The 18775-nt window shown below is 44.1% G+C and overlaps 1 protein-coding gene across 1 annotated transcript in view; it reads left to right on the plus strand.

Moving 5' to 3' along the window:
• The first annotated feature begins 7857 nt into the window (after positions 1-7857).
• Positions 7858-18775, plus strand: part of LOC147737357 (uncharacterized) — a 30671-nt gene continuing 19753 nt past the window's right edge. Inside the window, exon 1 of the mRNA XM_086925776.1 lies at positions 7858-7979. The gene's annotated coding sequence lies outside the window, so the exon portion shown is untranslated. The remainder of the gene's footprint in view (positions 7980-18775) is intronic.

Genomic DNA, 18775 nt, shown 5'->3' on the forward strand with positions numbered 1-18775 from the left:
GATGTATGGATCGGAGGATGAAAGGGTGGATGGATGAAGGATGGATGTATGGAACAGAGGATGGAAGGGTGGATGGATGTATGAATGGATAAAAGGTTGCATGAATGAATGATGGATGGATGTGTGAAAAGGTGGGTGGATGAATGATGGGTGGATGAAAGGAAGGGTGGATGGGTAAAGGATGGGTGAGTGGATGGGTGAATGGATGGATGAAAGGGTGGATGAAAGGGTGGATGAAAGGGTGGATAGGTGAATGAAAGGGTGGATGGATGAATGAAAGGGTGAATGGATGGATGAATGATGGATGTATGGATGGAAGGATGAAAGGGTGGATGGATGAAGGTTAGATTGGTGAAGGATAGATGTATGGATGGAAGAATGAAAGGGTGGACGGATGAAGGAGATGGATGGATGAAAGGGTGGATGGATGAATGATGGATGGATGTGTAAAAAGATGGGTGGATGAATGATGGGTGAATGGATGGATGAAAAGGTGGATGGATGAATGATGAATGATGTATGGATGGAAGGATGAAAGGGTGGATGGATGAAGGATAGATTGGTGAAGGATAGATGTATGGATGGAAGGATTAAAGGGTGGACGGATGAAGGATGTATGGATGGATGTGTGAAAAGGTGGGGGGATGAATGATGGGTAGATGGATGGATGAAAGGGTGGGTGGATGGATGTATGGATGAAAGGGTGGATGGATGATGGATGGGAGGATGAAAGAGTGGATGGATGAAGGATGGATGTATGGATGGGAAGATGAAAGGGTGGATGGATGTATGAATGGATAAAAGGTTGCAAAATGAATGGTGGATGGATGTGTGAAAAGGTGGGTGGATGAATGATGGGTGGATGGAAGGATGAAAGGGTGGGTGTATGGATGAAACGGTGGATGGATGATGGATGGGAGGATGAAAGAGTGGATGGATGAAGGATGGATGTATGGATGGAAGGATGAAAGGGTGGATGGGTAAAGGATCGATGTATGGATGGAAGGATGAAAGGGTGGATGGATGACGGATGGATGTATGGATGGGAGGATGAAAGGGTGGATGGATGGATGGATGAAGGATGGATGTATGGATGGGAGGATGAAAGGGTGGATGGATGAAGGATGGATGTATGGATGGGAGGATGAAAGGGTGGATGGATGTATGAATGGATAAAAGGTTGCATGGATGAATGATAGGTGGATGTGTGAAAAGGTGGGTGGATGAATGATGGGTGGGTGAAAAGAAGGGTGGATGGGTAAAGGATGGGTGAATAGATGGATGAAAGGGTGGATGGATGAATGATGGATGTGTGGATGGATGGATGTGTGAAAAGGTGGGTGGATGAATGATGAGTGAATGGATGAATGAAAGGGTGGATGGATGAATGATGGATGTATGGATGGAAGGATGAAAGGGTGGATGGATGAAGGTTAGTTGGTGAAGGATAGATGTATGGATGGAAGAATGAAAGGGTGGACGGATGAAGGGGATGGATGAAAGGGTGGATGGATGAAGGATGGATGGATGTGTAAAAAGATGGGTGGATGAATGATGGGTGAATGGATGGATGAAAAGGTGGATGGATGATTGATGAATGATGTATGGATGGAAGGATGAAAGGGTGGATGGATGAAGGATAGATTGGTGAAGGATAGATGTATGGATGGAAGGATTAAAGGGTGGACGGATGAAGGATGTATGGGTGGATGTGTGAAAAGGTGGGGGGATGAATGATGGGTAGATGGATGGATGAAAGGGTGGGTGTATGGATGAAAGGGTGGATGGATGATGGATGGGAGGATGAAAGAGTGGATGGATGAAGGATGGATGTATGGATGGAAGGATGAAAGGGTGGATGGGTAAAGGATGGATGTATGGATGGAAGGATGAAAGGGTGGATGGATGAAGGATGGATGTATGGATGGAAGGATGAAAGGGTGGATGGATGAAGGATGGATGTATGGATGGGAGGATGAAAGGGTGGAGGGATGAAGGATGGATGTATGGATGGGAGGATGAAAGGGTGGATGTATGGAACAGAGGGTGGAAGGGTGGATGGATGTATGAATGGATAAAAGGTTGCATGGATGAATGATGGATGGATGTGTGAAAAGGTGGGTGGATGAATGATGGGTGGATGAAAGGAAGGGTGGATGGGTGAATGGATGGGTGAATGGATGGGTGCATGGATGGGTGAATGGATGGATGAAAGGGTGGATGAAAGGGTGGATGGATGAATGATGGATGTGTGGGTGGATGGATGTGTGAAAAGGTGGGTGGATGAATGATGACTGAATGGATGAATGAAAGGGTGGATGGATGAATGAAAGGGTGGATGGATGAATGATGGATGTATGAATGGAAGGATGAAAGGGTGGATGGATGAAGGATAGATTGGTGAAGGATAGATGTATGGATGGAAGGATTAAAGGGTGGACGGATGAAGGATGTATGGGTGGATGTGTGAAAAGGTGGGGGGATGAATGATGGGTAGATGGATGGATGAAAGGGTGGGTGTATAGATGAAAGGGTGGATGGATGGTGGATGGGAGGATGAAAGAGTGGATGGATGAAGGATGGATGTATGGATGAAAGGATGAAAGGGTGGATGGGTAAAGGAAGGATGTATGGATGGAAGGATGAAAGGGTGGATGGATGAAGGATGGATGTATGGATGGAAGGATGAAAGGGTGGATGGATGAAGGATGGATGTATGGATGGGAGGATGAAAGGGTGGAGGGATGAAGGATGGATGTATGGGTGGGGGGATGAAAGGGTGAATGGATGAAGGATGGATGTATGGAACAGAGGATGGAAGGGTGGATGGATGAATGATGGATGTGTGGATGGATGGATGTGTGAAAAGGTGGGTGGATGAATGATGAGTGAATGGATGAATGAAAGGGAGGATGGATGAATGAAAGGGTGGATGAATGGATGAATGATGGATGTATGGATGGAAGGATGAAAGGGTGGATGGATGAAGGTTATATTGGTGAAGGATAGATGTATGGAAAGAAGAAATAGACGGATGAAGGAGATGGATGGATGAAAGGGTGGATGGATGAATGATGGATGGATGGATGGATGTGTAAAAAGATGGGTGGATGAATGATGGGTGAATGGATGGATGAAAAGGTGGATGGATGAATGATGAATGATGGATGGATGGAAGGATGAAAGGGTGGATGGATGAAGGATAGATTGGTGAAGGATAGATGTATGGATGGAAGGATTAAAGGGTGGACGGATGAAGGATGTATGGATGGATGTGTGAAAAGGTGGGGGGATGAATGATGGGTAGATGGATGGATGAAAGGGTGGGTGGATGGATGTATGGATGAAAGGGTGGATGGATGGTGGATGGGAGGATGAAAGAGTGGATGGATGAAGGATGGATGTATGGATGGGAAGATGAAAGGGTGGATGGATGTATGAATGGATAAAAGGTTGCATGGATGAATGATGGATGGATGTGTGAAAAGGTGGGTGGATGAATGATGGGTGGATGGAAGGATGAAAGGGTGGGTGTATGGATGAAAGGGTGGATGGATGATGGATGGGAGGATGAAAGAGTGGATGGATGAAGGATGGCTGTATGGATGGGAAGATGAAAGGGTGGATGGATGTATGAATGGATAAAGGTTGCATGGATGAATGATGGATGGATGTGTGAAAAGGTGGGTGGATGAATGATGGGTGGATGGAAGGAAGGGTGGATGGGTAAAGGATGGATGTATGGATGGAAGGATGAAAGGGTGGATGGATGAAGGATGGATGTATGGATGGAAGGATGAAAGGGTGGCTGGATGGATGTGTGAAAGTGTGGGTGGATGAATGATGGAGGGATGTGATGAGGTCTAACAGGCGCATTTATCGTTGTCAAAAGTTGATGAAGAGGAGTACCAGTTTCTAGAAACTTTTGTCGGAAGGGGGTCCTTAAGCCTAAAAAGGTTTTACAAGGGGGTCTCGGCATCAAAAAGTTTGAAGACCTCTGCCATAGAGCATCCTGAATATTGAGGTTGGCCGCACACATTACAATTTGGTCTCTGATTAAATCATCATGCAGCTCCCACATTTACATGTTAACGCCAAATTTTTTTGAATAGCCACATAATCCTCTACACTTTTGTCTTTCCCTTGTTTCTGGTGATAACATTTATATCTGTTCACTGCTACACGTACCATAGGTTTATAGTAATTGTCTAGGTCTTCCAGGGCATGTGTGTATACTTCACCATCTTCTCCAACCCTAACCTTTTTGTTAATCTTATTGTATACTTTTAGACCTCCTGCCCACAAACAATGCAATAATATTTTTTTCTTTTCCTCTGGTTTCAGTGGCTCCTCCTCATCTTCACAGGTGGATGTGTATTTAATGAAGAATTCCTTCCATTCTTCCCATTTCAATGGTGGTTCGCCTTTTGCTGCCAGAAATGCTTGTGGTGGTGATCGGTTGTATTTATTTACGCTAGCCATACTGTGTTATTTTCCTCTAGGGCAACTTTATTATTCCAAATTGCTTAATATTTTACAACCAAAATCTCCAATGTTCTAATATGCTGAGCCCTCTGTCTTTTACACTTCAAAGTATTCTTTTATTAATATGTTCATATTTTTAAGTCTTTTCATACTTTGTTAAGCTTTGTATAATACATATTCAGTTGTCCCCAAAGACTTACTTGTTTAGCCTGGTATGGCTCGTTATACCTCTTCGTTTTTATTCGCTTCCGTGTACTTTATCTCTGTTCTCCTTACAACACATTTTTTTTTTTAGTCATGTGATAGTTCTTCGTAAGATATAAACTGTCCGAAAGCTGTACCTCACCCAAGATGTCTCCCACGCAACGTGCTTACGTCAGAACATCGCGCTGTCCATCTTTCCTCACTAAACATCTATGTTCTCTTCAGCTTTTACTTCTCCATTGTTCTGTTTTTATAAGCAGATATCCCTTCAGGATGCCTTTTTGCTCTCACTTGCATTCAATATTCTAGAGTGCACCGAAGCTCGTTCTTCACTTCGCGCTCTCTTTGACACTGTGCCAATCTATCATTTATTTAGTCCTGTTTCTTTTTACAATGCGCATTTGCTGCCAGTCTCAGAGCCGATCGCGCTAAGTTTACACAGGTTCTTGTGCTCACCTCACTGTAACATCGATACAGGTGCCGATACAGTCAGATGCTTGATTTCTCTTCAATGCTTTAATTAGTGCACACGCTTTTGATATTTTGCGCTGTCATCAATTCGCTATCTTTCCGGCAACCAGTTATTCCTCCAACTTGTACTTCACTTCCATTTTTTGTTTTCGCTTCGTAGATTAAGCATTCCGTCCTTTTTTTCATATCACACGCGTGGATGTTCCGGTGTGTTGCTTCACCTCGTCGCCATTGTAAAGATGACCCGGAGCTGAGTAAGTTTACTGTCCTTTATTAATTAAGTAATAAAGTATAACATACCGGACAGAGCGGAAGGCAAGGCTGCCGGTCAGGTTTCTAGTCAATAACTGTCAACTGTCATTTGGATGTCAGCTGGCATTCTAGAATGCCAGCTGATGACGCAGGGTGAGCGCGAGGGGACAATGGGAGCCTACAGGGGACATAGTAGGAGAGTACGATTACTGCAACTCAACAGGAGGATTCCATGTGTCTGGAAAAAACAGTTTTGGTTTTTTTTGGCATATTTTATATATACTTATATACTGAGTCCAGCAAGCAGCTGCTGACACCATATCTAGGAGCAGCAGAGTTGGCGCACAGGTTCACAGGCACCGCAGGTGGCACACGCTGGCAAGTGGCATTAAATGCGTGACAATGCATTTCAGTGCGGTGATGCGGAACACCCAACTGAAATGCATGAGTGTCACACCTGATGCGTGATACTTGACAGGCATGGAGGGTGACCAGTGCAGTGCACCGTGCAGAGTGTGACTGGTGCACTGCACCATGCAGTGTGACAGGTGCACCGTGCAGAGTTTGACTGGTGCACTGCAGTGTGCAGAATGTGACTGGTGCACCGTGCAGAGGGTGACAGGTGCGCTGCACTGTGCAGTGTGGCTGGTACACCGTGCAGAGTGTGACTGGTGCACTGCACCGTGCAGAGTGTGACTGGTGCACTGCACCGTGCAGAGTGTGACTGGTGCACTGCACCGTACAGAGGGTGACAGGTGCACTGCACCGTGCAGAGTGTGACTGGTGCACTGCACCGTCCAGTGGGGCTAGTGCACCGTGCAGAGTTTGACTGGTGCATTGCACCGTGCAGAGTGTGACTGGTGCACTGCACCGTGCAGAGCGTGACTGGTGCATAGAATACAAACGGGATGTCATGTTATAAAAAACAATGGAAAAGAAGTGAACAACTTAACCACCTTCCCCGTGACAAGAGATAGTTTATTATAAAACAGAAGACCTCTGGGCTTTTTCAGCAGACCCCATACCTCAAGGCCTAGATTCAATGTTCACATTACAGGAAAAACACTGTTTGGAAAGGTGTCGCTCCGTGTGTGTGAAAACATCTTATGTTTGCAATATTAAAGTACACGATTTCCAGAGGTGCAGCTGTGTGAAGCCTGTTATGTCTAGGTGCGAGAGACAGATCAGAAAAGAATAACAAGGGGCATTGTTATTTAACCTTGAACATCATGTGCAGACTAAACCTCAGAGCACAGCATAGAACTTGCAAAGCAGACAGTTCTCATGTGTAAAAGGGGCACAAATAAGTATTGCGAAATAGATGTTTGCATTGTCGTGTGCAAAAGCAGGTTCATGGCAGCGAAGCTCATGCTAATTTAGAAATTGTCGACAATGGACCTACAAGCCTTACTACACTTCTGTTTAATGCTCGGAAACCCACCTGCTACCGAATCGCTAGAAGCCTCTGAGCTGTTTTCGTTTGTCTTCAAGAGGATCACCTTCAAACTCCTCATCCACGCACACAAGGCCCTCCACAACGCCGGACCAGCATACCTCAACCACCGACTCAACTTCCACACCCCCACCCGCAACCTTCACTCTGCCTACCTCGCCCTCGCCACTGTACCTCGCACCCGAAAATCCACAGCCTGCGGCAGATTCTTCTTCTACCTCGCGGTCAAGACCTGGAACACTCTCCCTGCCCACCTGCGACAGACCCAGGACCTGCCGGCCCTTCAGGAGACTCCTCAAGACCTGGCTCTTCGATCAGTAGTAGCCCCCCCCCTCAGCACCTTGAGACCCCCACGGGTACGTAGCGCGCTTTACAAATGGTATTGTATTGTATTGTATTGTATTGTATTGTATTCCGCCTGAGTTATTATCTTGTATTACTGCGTCCCGTACAAATTGGTTCTCCTCCGTATCAATATCTTCAGATGTACTCCTGAACATATAGGATTTGAAGTCCCCGTAATGATCAGGCTGTTGTTGGTATGCTCTTCCTTTATAATTTTCTCGAGCTCCTCCTGATTCTGAGCACTTGCAGAGGTGCTAAGCTGTGCATCATTGGCTCCATAGCATAAATGCTCTTTATAGAGCTGTATGTAGCACGGCCTCCCTTGCTGTGGCCGAATTTGGAGCTTTTAATAGCAAGTAGGGAGAGCAGATTAAATCCGTTTAATGCTGGTGGCGATTCGCACCAAGTTTCCTGGAATGAAATAGAACACTGGGACTTTAGAGACTACCCTTTTAATAAGAAAAGCAAAACTACAAGTCCCATAAGCAATAGTAATGGAATATGCCTAGCATGCCCTGGGGCGACAGCCGATTCAGTATATCCAGTTTAATTTTTTCAGTATTTGACACAATATTGAATTTGTAACCTTTTGTTATTATGGTCATGAGTCACCAGAATACTAAAACATGTTGTTTCTTTTATTTTCAAGGTCGATTATGTAATGGTCACCAACTTGGAAGCTCTGTTCATTCTTCAGTGTTTGTCATTGATCTCCAGGGTGTGGCTAGTGTGGGTCAGCCCCCTGCATCAATCCCGATAACTCACACAGGTAAGGACCTTGTAGCAGCAACATGATATCCCGGCAGTTGTCTTTAAGAAGTGCGCTCTGAGGCAGGTATCCTGAAACAACATTTTTCTGTTCTCTCTCTCAAACTGCAAGAACCCAGAATCTTCCCACTGTCTGTGAGAAAATTGAGTGATTCCAAGAATAAAATCAAATTGTCATTTTTGTTAAAAGCCTACCACTATCTGCTATGTACATTTGTTCAAATAAAACACAACACATCGGAAGGCCAACTAATCTATCATTCATTTAATGCAAAAATAGCAAAAGGCCAAGTAAACTAACAAGTGACAATTGTAATTTCAATGGACGCGAGCCTCCACCCTAAAGCAAGTTGAAGTATAGAATACTAATGCTACAATATGTATTTTTATGCACTTTTCTCCTAAAACAAGACAATGAAACATGAACATGTGATAGAAATAGTTTCTGAAACTAAACTAATGAGTACGAGGCAGGGTTGTTTCTCAAGAAGAATGCGAGAAGTCCTTGAGAAACAGATAAACGATACACAGACAAGCTGTAGAATTCATTATTTACTTCTGATTGCCAATATTCAGTTTCCTACAAGATGCAGGAAAGTGTGCAGATGTACAGCACTAAATAAAATGGTTCTGGGCCGTAACAGAATCATGTAACCTTGCAGCCATATTAAGGCGAACAAACACATCAAATTGATATAAGATCATTGTAATTTGGTTATGCAGTATATCAGTGCATGTTATGGCATTCATTTGTAAACAATTATCGGTATTAAGGCCGCAAGTATATGCAGTTACGCAGTCTCAAGTCCTTCTTCCCAATGGCCACCACTGCTGCTAGCCAGATGCATTCAGCAGTGCCTCCTGTGACCTGAAAACCTGCATTTAATCAGTACCAAAGGTCGTCAATGCTTCTAACCAGCTCTTGTCACAAGTGCCACTCACACCCCGACCCCCCTTCACCTGTTATTCTTTGAGCCTGCTCCAGTCAGTAGTGGCCCTTTCAACCTGTTATCATCCTAGCCAATTCGGGTCATTAGGGGCCCCTTGGGACTTGTAATCATGCTATCCAGCTTCAGTCAGTATTGGCCCCTGGGACTTATTATCCTGCTAGGCAACTCCAGACAATAGTGGCCCCTGTAACTTAAATCCTACTAAGATTCAAAACTAGAGATCGTCTCTGCTGCTTACTAACGATTTACAAAAGAGAAGCTGAGGCACAAAGACAGCACACTTTATAAAAACTGATTCAACTGTGTTTTTTCATATTCTGCTATATGTATTATAATTTTGTATGTAGTAAATTATAACAAGACTTAAAAAAAATACCTTGTACAAAAAAAAGGTTATAAAATAATAAAATATTAGAACATATCAACACAACTATAGTGTGATTTTAGTCATTAGTTTGCCAGTTTTCTTTCTCTAATATAACAGGCACAAAACACGGTGCAAATTTGCTCCCTCTTCACCCCAAGTGTTGTTTCCTTGCCAGGGTTCATCCCATTAGGCAGGGGCCCCTTTCTTCCAAACACAGAATACCCGTGATGCATACATAAAAACATATAGGTGGTAGTCTAATACACTGTGGTCAAAAGCGGGAAAACACTCGCCCAACGAGGGTGATGTCATCACCTCCTCGAGAGAAACACTGAGATCAATGCTAACATTTTTAGTGTGGTGTTCGGAAAAAAGATTTAAATTTTGTAATTGAGCCCAGGGGGAGGAATAATATCCTCCGTTCACATGGTGGAAAGCCAAAGATCCGGTACTCACATCATCTATTGGAGAACTTCACCAACGACCTACCCCTTCTCATGTGGCTCGGGAGTGAGGACTTGGAGGTGGTTTTTTGGTTTATAAATCCTCCATCCAGCGCTAATTGGTGGCAGGTGGTTCGTATGAAATAGTAAATTGCTGATCAAAGATCGACAGTGATGGTCTGGGGATCGTGGGCGCCATCTTGTAGTGGGTTAGAAGCCGATGTATCAAATGGATTATTGATAGCTCGCAGCCTTTGGGGAACATTTGACAATTTGAAAGCCTCATTTAACCTTGCTGGTTACTTTCGTTGCTCCTGAACACGAGGACCGGGGACCAAAGCAGACGCTGCCGGGGTCGGGACTGCGAGAGCCAGGGTGCACAGCGCTTGAAGATCCCAGCGCACCTGGTGTCTCTTCCCGCCCCCAGCCCTCCGCCCTGATTGCTCAAACACTGGTTATTTAAGGCTCGCGGCCCCCGCTCCGCGGGTGCCGCTCGCAGCCTTTGGGGAACATTTGACAATTTGAAAGCCTCATTTAACCTTGCTGGTTACTTTCGTTGCTCCTGAACACGAGGACCGGGGACCAAAGCAGACGCTGCCGGGGTCGGGACTGCGAGAGCCAGGGTGCACAGCGCTTGAAGATCCCAGCGCACCTGGTGTCTCTTCCCGCCCCCAGCCCTCCGCCCTGATTGCTCAAACACCGGTTATTTAAGGCTCGCGGCCCCCGCTCGGCGGGTGCCGCTCGCAGCCTTTGGGGAACATTTGACAATTTGAAAGCCTCATTTAACCTTGCTGGTTACTTTCGTTGCTCCTGAACACGAGGACCGGGGACCAAAGCAGACGCTGCCGGGGTCGGGACTGCGAGAGCCAGGGTGCACAGCGCTTGAAGATCCCAGCGCACCTGGTGTCTCTTCCCGCCCCCAACCCTCCTATTTTACGCACTGGTGAGCGCGCACGCGGGACGCGCGCGGGACATCGCCCGGGGCTAAGCCCGGGCAAAGGGCGGGCCGCCTGAGGCCGTCCGAGGACGGAGGAGGCCGGGCTGGGCCCAAAACTTTGGTCTATATGCTATCCCCCTTGCGGTCTTATGGACTGGTAGGGATCTTGATTCCTTCTACTACCTTTGACTGTTAAGTAAGTGGCTGAATATTGGATTATTGCTTCTGGTCTGTCACAATCATGCCTAGTGAAACTAGAAGTAAGGCAGCTGCGGGCGGGGCCAAGTTGATCGGCACACTTGACGATTTCATTGTCCGTACACATACGTTGATAGACCAGGGAATAGTCCTAATGGAGAGGAGGGTATCCCAGGATCTGGCGTTAGCAAAGAGGTCCTCTATGGGCCACATTGCGCAGGCACGTACACCAGGACGTCCCGCGGCTCAGACTACTTCAGAGCTGACTCTTGTTGAGGTTCATAATAATACGATCACTCAACCCGAGCTTCGGGACTCTGCTCAAATTGATTCTCAGAAATTGCCACCTTCTGGTAATATTTTGATTTCCCCACAAATAGATACCCAGGCAGAATATTCGAATGTTGACTCACAAGGGGCAAGGGAGGGAGCAATCCCAAAAAAAAGGCATACTCAACAAATTCCTAATCAAAATAAGACAACTGTGACATCTGTACATAGAATAGGACCTGCACAAAGTACAGAACGATTAAGTGGTATTTCTGGAGAGGTCGCTGGGGAAGGAGCAGTTGGTCCATTAATAATGCCTATGACCATCATGGACTCTACCCTAGATGACACACTGGCGGATATATTCAATAACAGTTCGTCTTCAAATGGCACTGTTGCAAATTTAGACAGGGAAGATCCCAACAAAGAGAGGGAGGACTCCTTCATAATAACACTAAAAAACTTAATTAAAGCCCTGTTGTGCCCTTTGGAAATTAAGCTCCAGGCTATGGAATTACAATTAAAAGCAATGCACACGGATATAACAGCCCTGTGCTCGACTACAACCAAAAACCCCATACAGCCAACCCTTCCTCAAAATAATTTACCATTAACAGCAATAACTATAGCAGAAGTAACTAATCCTGCTGTAAAAGCACCTGCACCAAAACCGCGTACTTCAGTGATTAGTAAAAAATTAATTAAACCTACTCCAGCTGTAGAGGTAAATAAATCAACTATTCCAACTAGTTCTGTCGAAAAACCCATCCAAGAAAGACAGGAAAAACGTAGAGTGATTGATTTACCACCAGATGCCTGCCCATATGTAGTCATTCTAACGGGTGTCCCTGAACTAGCTACTCAAATGACAGAATCATTCTGGGCACTCAAAAATAAAGTGTTTTATTGGTTGAACTCAAACCACCCCCTCCCACCTAACTTGCACAGTAACTTAAAGATGGTGGAGCGTGTCCCCTGGGTGGGGAAAAGTACAAAAAGACTACAAGGGGACTGTGTGGTGATAACTTTTGATAACCCGAGATCAGTGGAATATATTTGTGAAAGGTCTAAGGGTCAAAATGGGGCAACAATTGTGGCAAGGCCGCTTTCTTTCTTTTACATGCCTGTGCAGCATGTGGATAATAGATGGAGCTGGATGAGGGGCTCAAACTCTGCACATGCAGGATGGGGAAATAAAACACGACATGACTCAGTTCATAATGCTTGGGGAGAAGAGGTAAATGATGGTTGGTCTATAGTTAAACGAAGGAGAGGGGGAATAAACTATTCAGACCAATACCGATATAATGAATGGAGGGACTTCCAACAAGCTCCCTTCCCAACTCCTTGCTTCAATCGATTCAGCAACTTGGAGGCTGTAGATTGACAGTTTGATATCCAGGTAGTAAAATCCCCTGTGTTTTTACCTACCCAAAGTAACCCATTGGATAGTCCCGGGCTGACTCTTCCGCGTGCTGTGACCCCAAGGCAGGAATCTGGAAAGAACTTAATACCTGCAATTGATGTATTAAATGTGGCCAATATCTTGAGAAATGAGGTTGAAAATTCCAAAGAAATGGACACCAGAAGTGTTGAAAGTACGCATCGGAAAAAAGATACATGTTCCTTAATGTTCTGGAATGTGGCAGGACTCAAAACAAAAATCACCAATCCGGATTGGGAGGGAGTGATAAAAGACATAGAAATCATGGCCCTCCAGGAAACATGGGCCACTGACCAGATACATTTGAATGGTTATAGAACGTTCTGTACACCTGCGATTGGGGCTAGACATGGGAGACCAAAGGGTGGCCTGATAACGTACTTGTCGAATAGCTTAGTATATGAGAGGGTACGCTTTTATTCTAAGTGCGAATTCTACCATAAATTAGCAATAGACACCAAAACTGGACTGCGTTTTGTAATTATAAATTTTTATAATAATATTCCAGCTAATATTTCACGTGATATTTTGAAAATGTTAGCGATCGACCTACAGTGTGAGTCTGATAGGAATGGAAAGGAGGTAATGATTTTGTGGGGGGGTGATTTTAATTGTCCATTATGCACAAAAGGCTCTAAAGGAATTTGTGGTATAATGTTGGAGCAGGATGTTAATTTACCACATTTTAAGCACACAGAGACTGGGGATCTGTTGAATGAATTATTATTTGAGCATGATCTGGGATTTGCTAATGAATTAACTGAGCAGCCAATACCATTTCACCCAACTTTTATTGGGAGGGGGGCATCCACCACGATAGACTTTAGTCTTTGGTCTAATGGTTATGGTCATAAATTAGTTAATTATAAAATAATGGATGCACCACTCAGTGACCACCTACCGCAAAAAATTGAGATGGAGAACCTTTTCTTGGCCTCCTATAATGAGCAAATACAGGTTGTCCCAGACATTACATTAGGTAGACAGAATGGGTACACCCTCAAGTGGAGTAAGGTGGTACCTGAAGACTTCCTTAAAAAATTGTTAATTAGTTGCCCAGAAAATTTTGAGATCTGTTTAGATGAGGATTCCGATAGTGAAAGTATATTAGTTAATTTTAATATTATTGCTTCCACTATCAAAGAGAACCTACTTTTAGTATCAAAAAATGGTTTAATGAAGGGTACAAGATGGTTCGATAAAACCTGCACTAAGGCTCTAACAGAGCTTAAACATGCATTACATAAGGATCCGCGTGATGCTGTAGAGATAAGATCCTTAAGGAAGGCTTATAATGAGGCCCTAAAAAACAGAAAAGAAGCAATTAAAAAAGGAGTATGGGAAGAACTTTGCACAGCCTCACAAACAAGGGATGCATCCGCCTTCTGGAGGGTGGTAAACGCCCCCCTACCATACGAAAATACCAAAGCATGGTTGGAAATTGCGATTAATGAGGATAGTTGGGTCACGCATTTTTCCACCTTGTATACGTCAGTAGATGAGTTAAGAAATACTGGGGTAAACACAGAAGGCGAATCATTTGAGGAGGAAAGTGAACTTAAAGTAACACTACCAGAGATTGTTGAAAGTCTGAGAGCTACCAAGGGCGGAAAAGCGGCGGGCCCAGATGGAATCCCAGCGGATTTGTACAAGTCAAATATCGAACTATGGGGCCCGATACTTGTACAACTCTTTAATGCAGCTCTTGTAAGGGGATTGAACCCTTCCTGGTTCACATCAATTATTGTACCCATTTACAAGAAGGGAAACAGACAAGATTGTGCCTGCTATAGGCCAATTTCCCTTCTGAATTCGTCAATAAAGATCCTTGGTAGAGTGATTTTAGTTAAACTGCAAAACTGGGCGGAGGAGGCGGGGGTAATCAGTGATTTACAATTTGGATTCCAAAAAGGCATAGGAACAATAGAGCAGGGATTAAATTTGTTCCTGATTCAGCAGAAACATACTGTGATAAAAAGGGAGCGCCTATATTGTGCATTTGTTGATCTTACATCAGCTTTCGATTGTGTGTCCCATAGTAAATTATGGGACGTGATGTCACAATTGGGCGTGGAAAAGCCGATAATCCAATTCTTAAGGGACCTATATGCAGGAGCATCAGCTGTTGTACGTTTTGGCAAGAAGGGGGAATGTACCAGATCTTTCGGAATAGGCCGAGGAGTGCGCCAGGGGTGCGTACTGGCGCCCTTCCTATTTCTTATTTATATAAATGGTCTGGAAAAGTGCCTGCTGCAAGAGTGTGTGGATATGCCTAAGATCGGAAAGAGATTTATTCCCACACTCTTGTATGCAGATGATGCCGTTCTGATGGCGCGCACCCCCATTGCCTTACAAAAAATGTTAACATCTTTTAACCAGTTTATGCTCGATCTTAATTTAAAAATAAACTGTAGTAAGACTTTTTCAATGAATTGTGGCACGCGCACCAAAAAACAAATGAAAACAATGTACATAAATAATGCCCCCTTAGAAAGAACATCTACCTTCCCATATCTTGGCATTTTGTTTCACGAAACTGGTACTTGGTCAAGTGCGGTGAAGGTACGAACGCTCTTGTTCTCTAAGACAATTATGGCACTAAAAAGTTTTACACGTAAATTGGGAATGAAACCAATCAGGGAAATTTTAACTGTGTACAATGCAACGTGTGTATCTGTGGCACTGTATGGAGCTGGCCTCTGGGGTTATACCAATATAAAGTCACTTCAGATAGTCGAAAATAAATTTTTAAAGAACATCCTATCACTTCCAGAGAGTACAGCGAACTCTATATGCCATGATGAGTTGGGGATTCCCTATATAACGGACACAATTGAAGTACAACCCATCTTACTATGGCACAGAGTATGGACAGTGAACGAATGTGTATTAAATCGAGCCATAATACAGGATGTCTTAAAAATGGGGAGAGCAAATGTTGTTGAATGGCTAAATTACATTAAAACGTTCCTTAATGAAATAGACCGTTCACTATATTACAATGATCCGCCTTCCATGGCAAATATTCCTAGAAAAGACCTGAAGACACTATGTATGGAATTCCTCAGAAATAAAAGACAGCTTGATGAATCGAATAAAAATACTGTCACTTCTCATCAATTAATTTTAATAAGTGACAAATTACAGCCATACTTAAGTTTATATATGTGTAATTTTGATAGACTACTTTTAACACGTTTTAGAGCTAACATTGTTTTTAGATTATTTACTTTCCCTGTAATGAATTCATGGTCCAAAGAACTCCCTCTATGTCCCTGTGATGAAATATCTATACAATCGAATATACATGTTCTATTTTTTTGTAAATTCTATACGCTGCCTCGTAGAAAACTGATTGTCCCCATTTTAAAGGAAATGAATGTGAACAGATGTCGCCTAGCATATTTAGTACTGCAAAAAATGGACAATGTTTTTACTGTGGCTTCATTAATTGAGTATTTTAAACTGGTTTTTAAATTTAGGAAGTCGCTTTGCTTGAATGAACTGTAATAGTGTAAACACTATGTACTGTTTTTTTTATAACCTCCTACACTGATGTAATATTGTGCAATGTAAATGAAATATGATTGTTGTTGCTTTTATGGTTATACCTTTTTAGCCGAATAAAGTACTTTTTGACTTTGACTTTGATAGCAATTAATGTGACCGGGTTGAAGATCGTTGGAGTGCGCCCAGTCAATGTGGCTGTGATTGCGCCTATGAGAGAATCCCATTGTGGAAAGGCAGGCGGTGTGGCATGGTTAGTTGCTGATCAAAGGTCAGCAGTGATTGGCTGGATCCCGGTGATTTACCCAATGCTATTTCTGAGTCAGCTAAGGTTATTTCCTCTAGTGATATAAGAGTTTCTAGGGAGTCTCGCGCAACGGCGATTAGTGCCCTGGGAGGTATATCTCGAAAGAAGTCCTCTATCTGAGATTCGGGTAGGATTTCATGTGTAGAGTGATTGATTGTTGCAAGGATTCTGTTCCTACTCAGAACTGTGCACAGAGACCCAGGACATTAGTGAATTGTGGTGTACCAGAAACTCACCGCAGTACCTAGAGAACCCCAACCAGCTAGCATCAGTGCCACATTAGCTCTTCGTCCTACAGCAAAGGGTCGTGTAGGTGCCAGGGCAACAATCGCCAATGAAACAGTACCCGTCTGGGACCTATCCCTAACTGCAGCTGTATGGGGGTGTGATCTGATAGGCCTCTGGGTGGGATATCCAACATGACCAAGCGATGAGTGTGTTCCCTAGTGATAAAAATGTGATGCAGGCTAGAAAACGACCCATGGATGGTAGAGAAATACATATAACCCCAAATTGTAACTCCTAACTGCTGAATGAAGAGTCCTCCACGTTTTGGTCCATGCCAGAGCCTCTGCCATTGGCCCCAAACGAGACTCTCTGTGTATGTTGTGTAGCTGTGGGACGGCATCTATCCTGATCAGGGTGAATGACATCATTCCAGTCTCCTCCTATCAATGCAGGGACGTCGGGTAATGATCCCCAGGTATCAATAATGCGTTCAGTAAATATGTGACTGAGAGAGGGGAGCTTACACCCTACCCAGTACTATAGACTCTCCGCTGATCAAGCCCATGTACGAGTATGTGTAAATGATAGTCTGCGGTGGATCAAGATAGCCAAACCTCTGAAGCCCTTCAAGAAGTCAGAGTGAAAGACGTGTATGAAGTCAAAGCGGGCCAGGCATGGGTCCTTGGTCCCCATCAAGATGTGTTTCCTGTAATAGCAGGACGCCCACCCCTAAGCTTCGCGCATGTCTAAGGACAGCTCCGTGTTTAATCTTGTCAAGAAGGTCTTTAACATTCCAAGTGACCACTTTAATTTCCCCCATTGGATTTGAATGCTTAGATGTATTGTTATGGTGTGCAGCAAGTAAGATTACGAGGTGTGTGACAGGTACACCAAGAGAAGATAATACATTGCGGGCACTTTCGAATCTCAAAGTCCAAGTCCTACCCCAATACCTCAAAGAACAATGAAGTATCTGTCGCGGGGTGTAAACAGTTCCCACCCCAACCGGGGTAAAAGCTGAAACAGTCCAATGGTTCCCTGAGGTGACCAGTTCAGGTGGGGTAGCCCATATTGGTTAGTGACAGGATATATTGATTGAGATTACTCACCGGGGAGGACCATGTGATCTGTGTTGCTGAAATGCTGAGGTTCATGAGTCAGTTGTCTAGTATCTCAGCTTGTTTGTTGCCTCGGGAGTGGGACGCAGGATGGTCTCTATCATTGCCTTTGTTAATCTTTTTTATTATTATTCTGATGGAGGCGTGGGTTGGCAGAGGAATAATCCGAGCCCCGAACTGGACTATAGGTATAGCCCATGTAAGATCGGTTTGCTTTGTCAGTCATCGGTTGTAACGGTTGTAACTTACACTGCCCTCTCAGCTCTTATATAGACTGTAATTCCTTCCTTTGTACTTTCTATAACTCTGCGCTTTGCATTGTATTCTCATTCTAAACATATGCAATTAGCAAAAAAAAGCAGTCATCAGCGGGGCATTAATCACATTCTCCCAATACTATTGTTGGCCTTTGTAGTGTTGAAGAGGAACTAATGTCAGTAAATTCACTCATTCACTGGTCGACAAGCAATGTCCCAAAAGCAGCTTCCCTTTGCCCTCCTTCTCTTTGTGTTGTTCTGGTTGCTCTATTTCAGTCACTTTGTTAAGACTCTATTGATATGCTTGTCTGGCGTGCTGAAGCACTGTGAGGTCTTTCTAAGCAAAAGACGCTCATCATTAAAAATAAATGAATAAATATAAACCTTTCTTTTTGGAGTTCTCCGCACGAACAGGTCCCAACAAACAAGCATCCACTGCATACCCGACGGAAATGACAATAATGGATTAATAATGATATAAAGTAAATCCCACAAACTGGCAATCTGCGGCTCTTCAGACCCAAATATACCTTGGTAGACCTCAGCTTGCTCTCCCAGGCCTCCCACTGGGAGTCGCACTGTTGTCCCCTCTGGGCTCAGAGATCTGTGGTTTCTGTTGTTTGCCAGGGGCCCTACACCTTTTCAAACTTGCTCAGGCATCGCCGGGACCGACACTCCAGATTTCAGGCATAATGTAACAATTTAGTTTCACTTCCTGGGCATTCAAAGACTGAATCCTGTCCTGCCTACAGTATCCGATCACATCTCGGC

This window comes from Lissotriton vulgaris, chromosome 1_1 (assembly GCF_964263255.1).
Source record: "Lissotriton vulgaris chromosome 1_1, aLisVul1.2, whole genome shotgun sequence".
NCBI lineage: Eukaryota > Metazoa > Chordata > Amphibia > Caudata > Salamandridae > Lissotriton > Lissotriton vulgaris.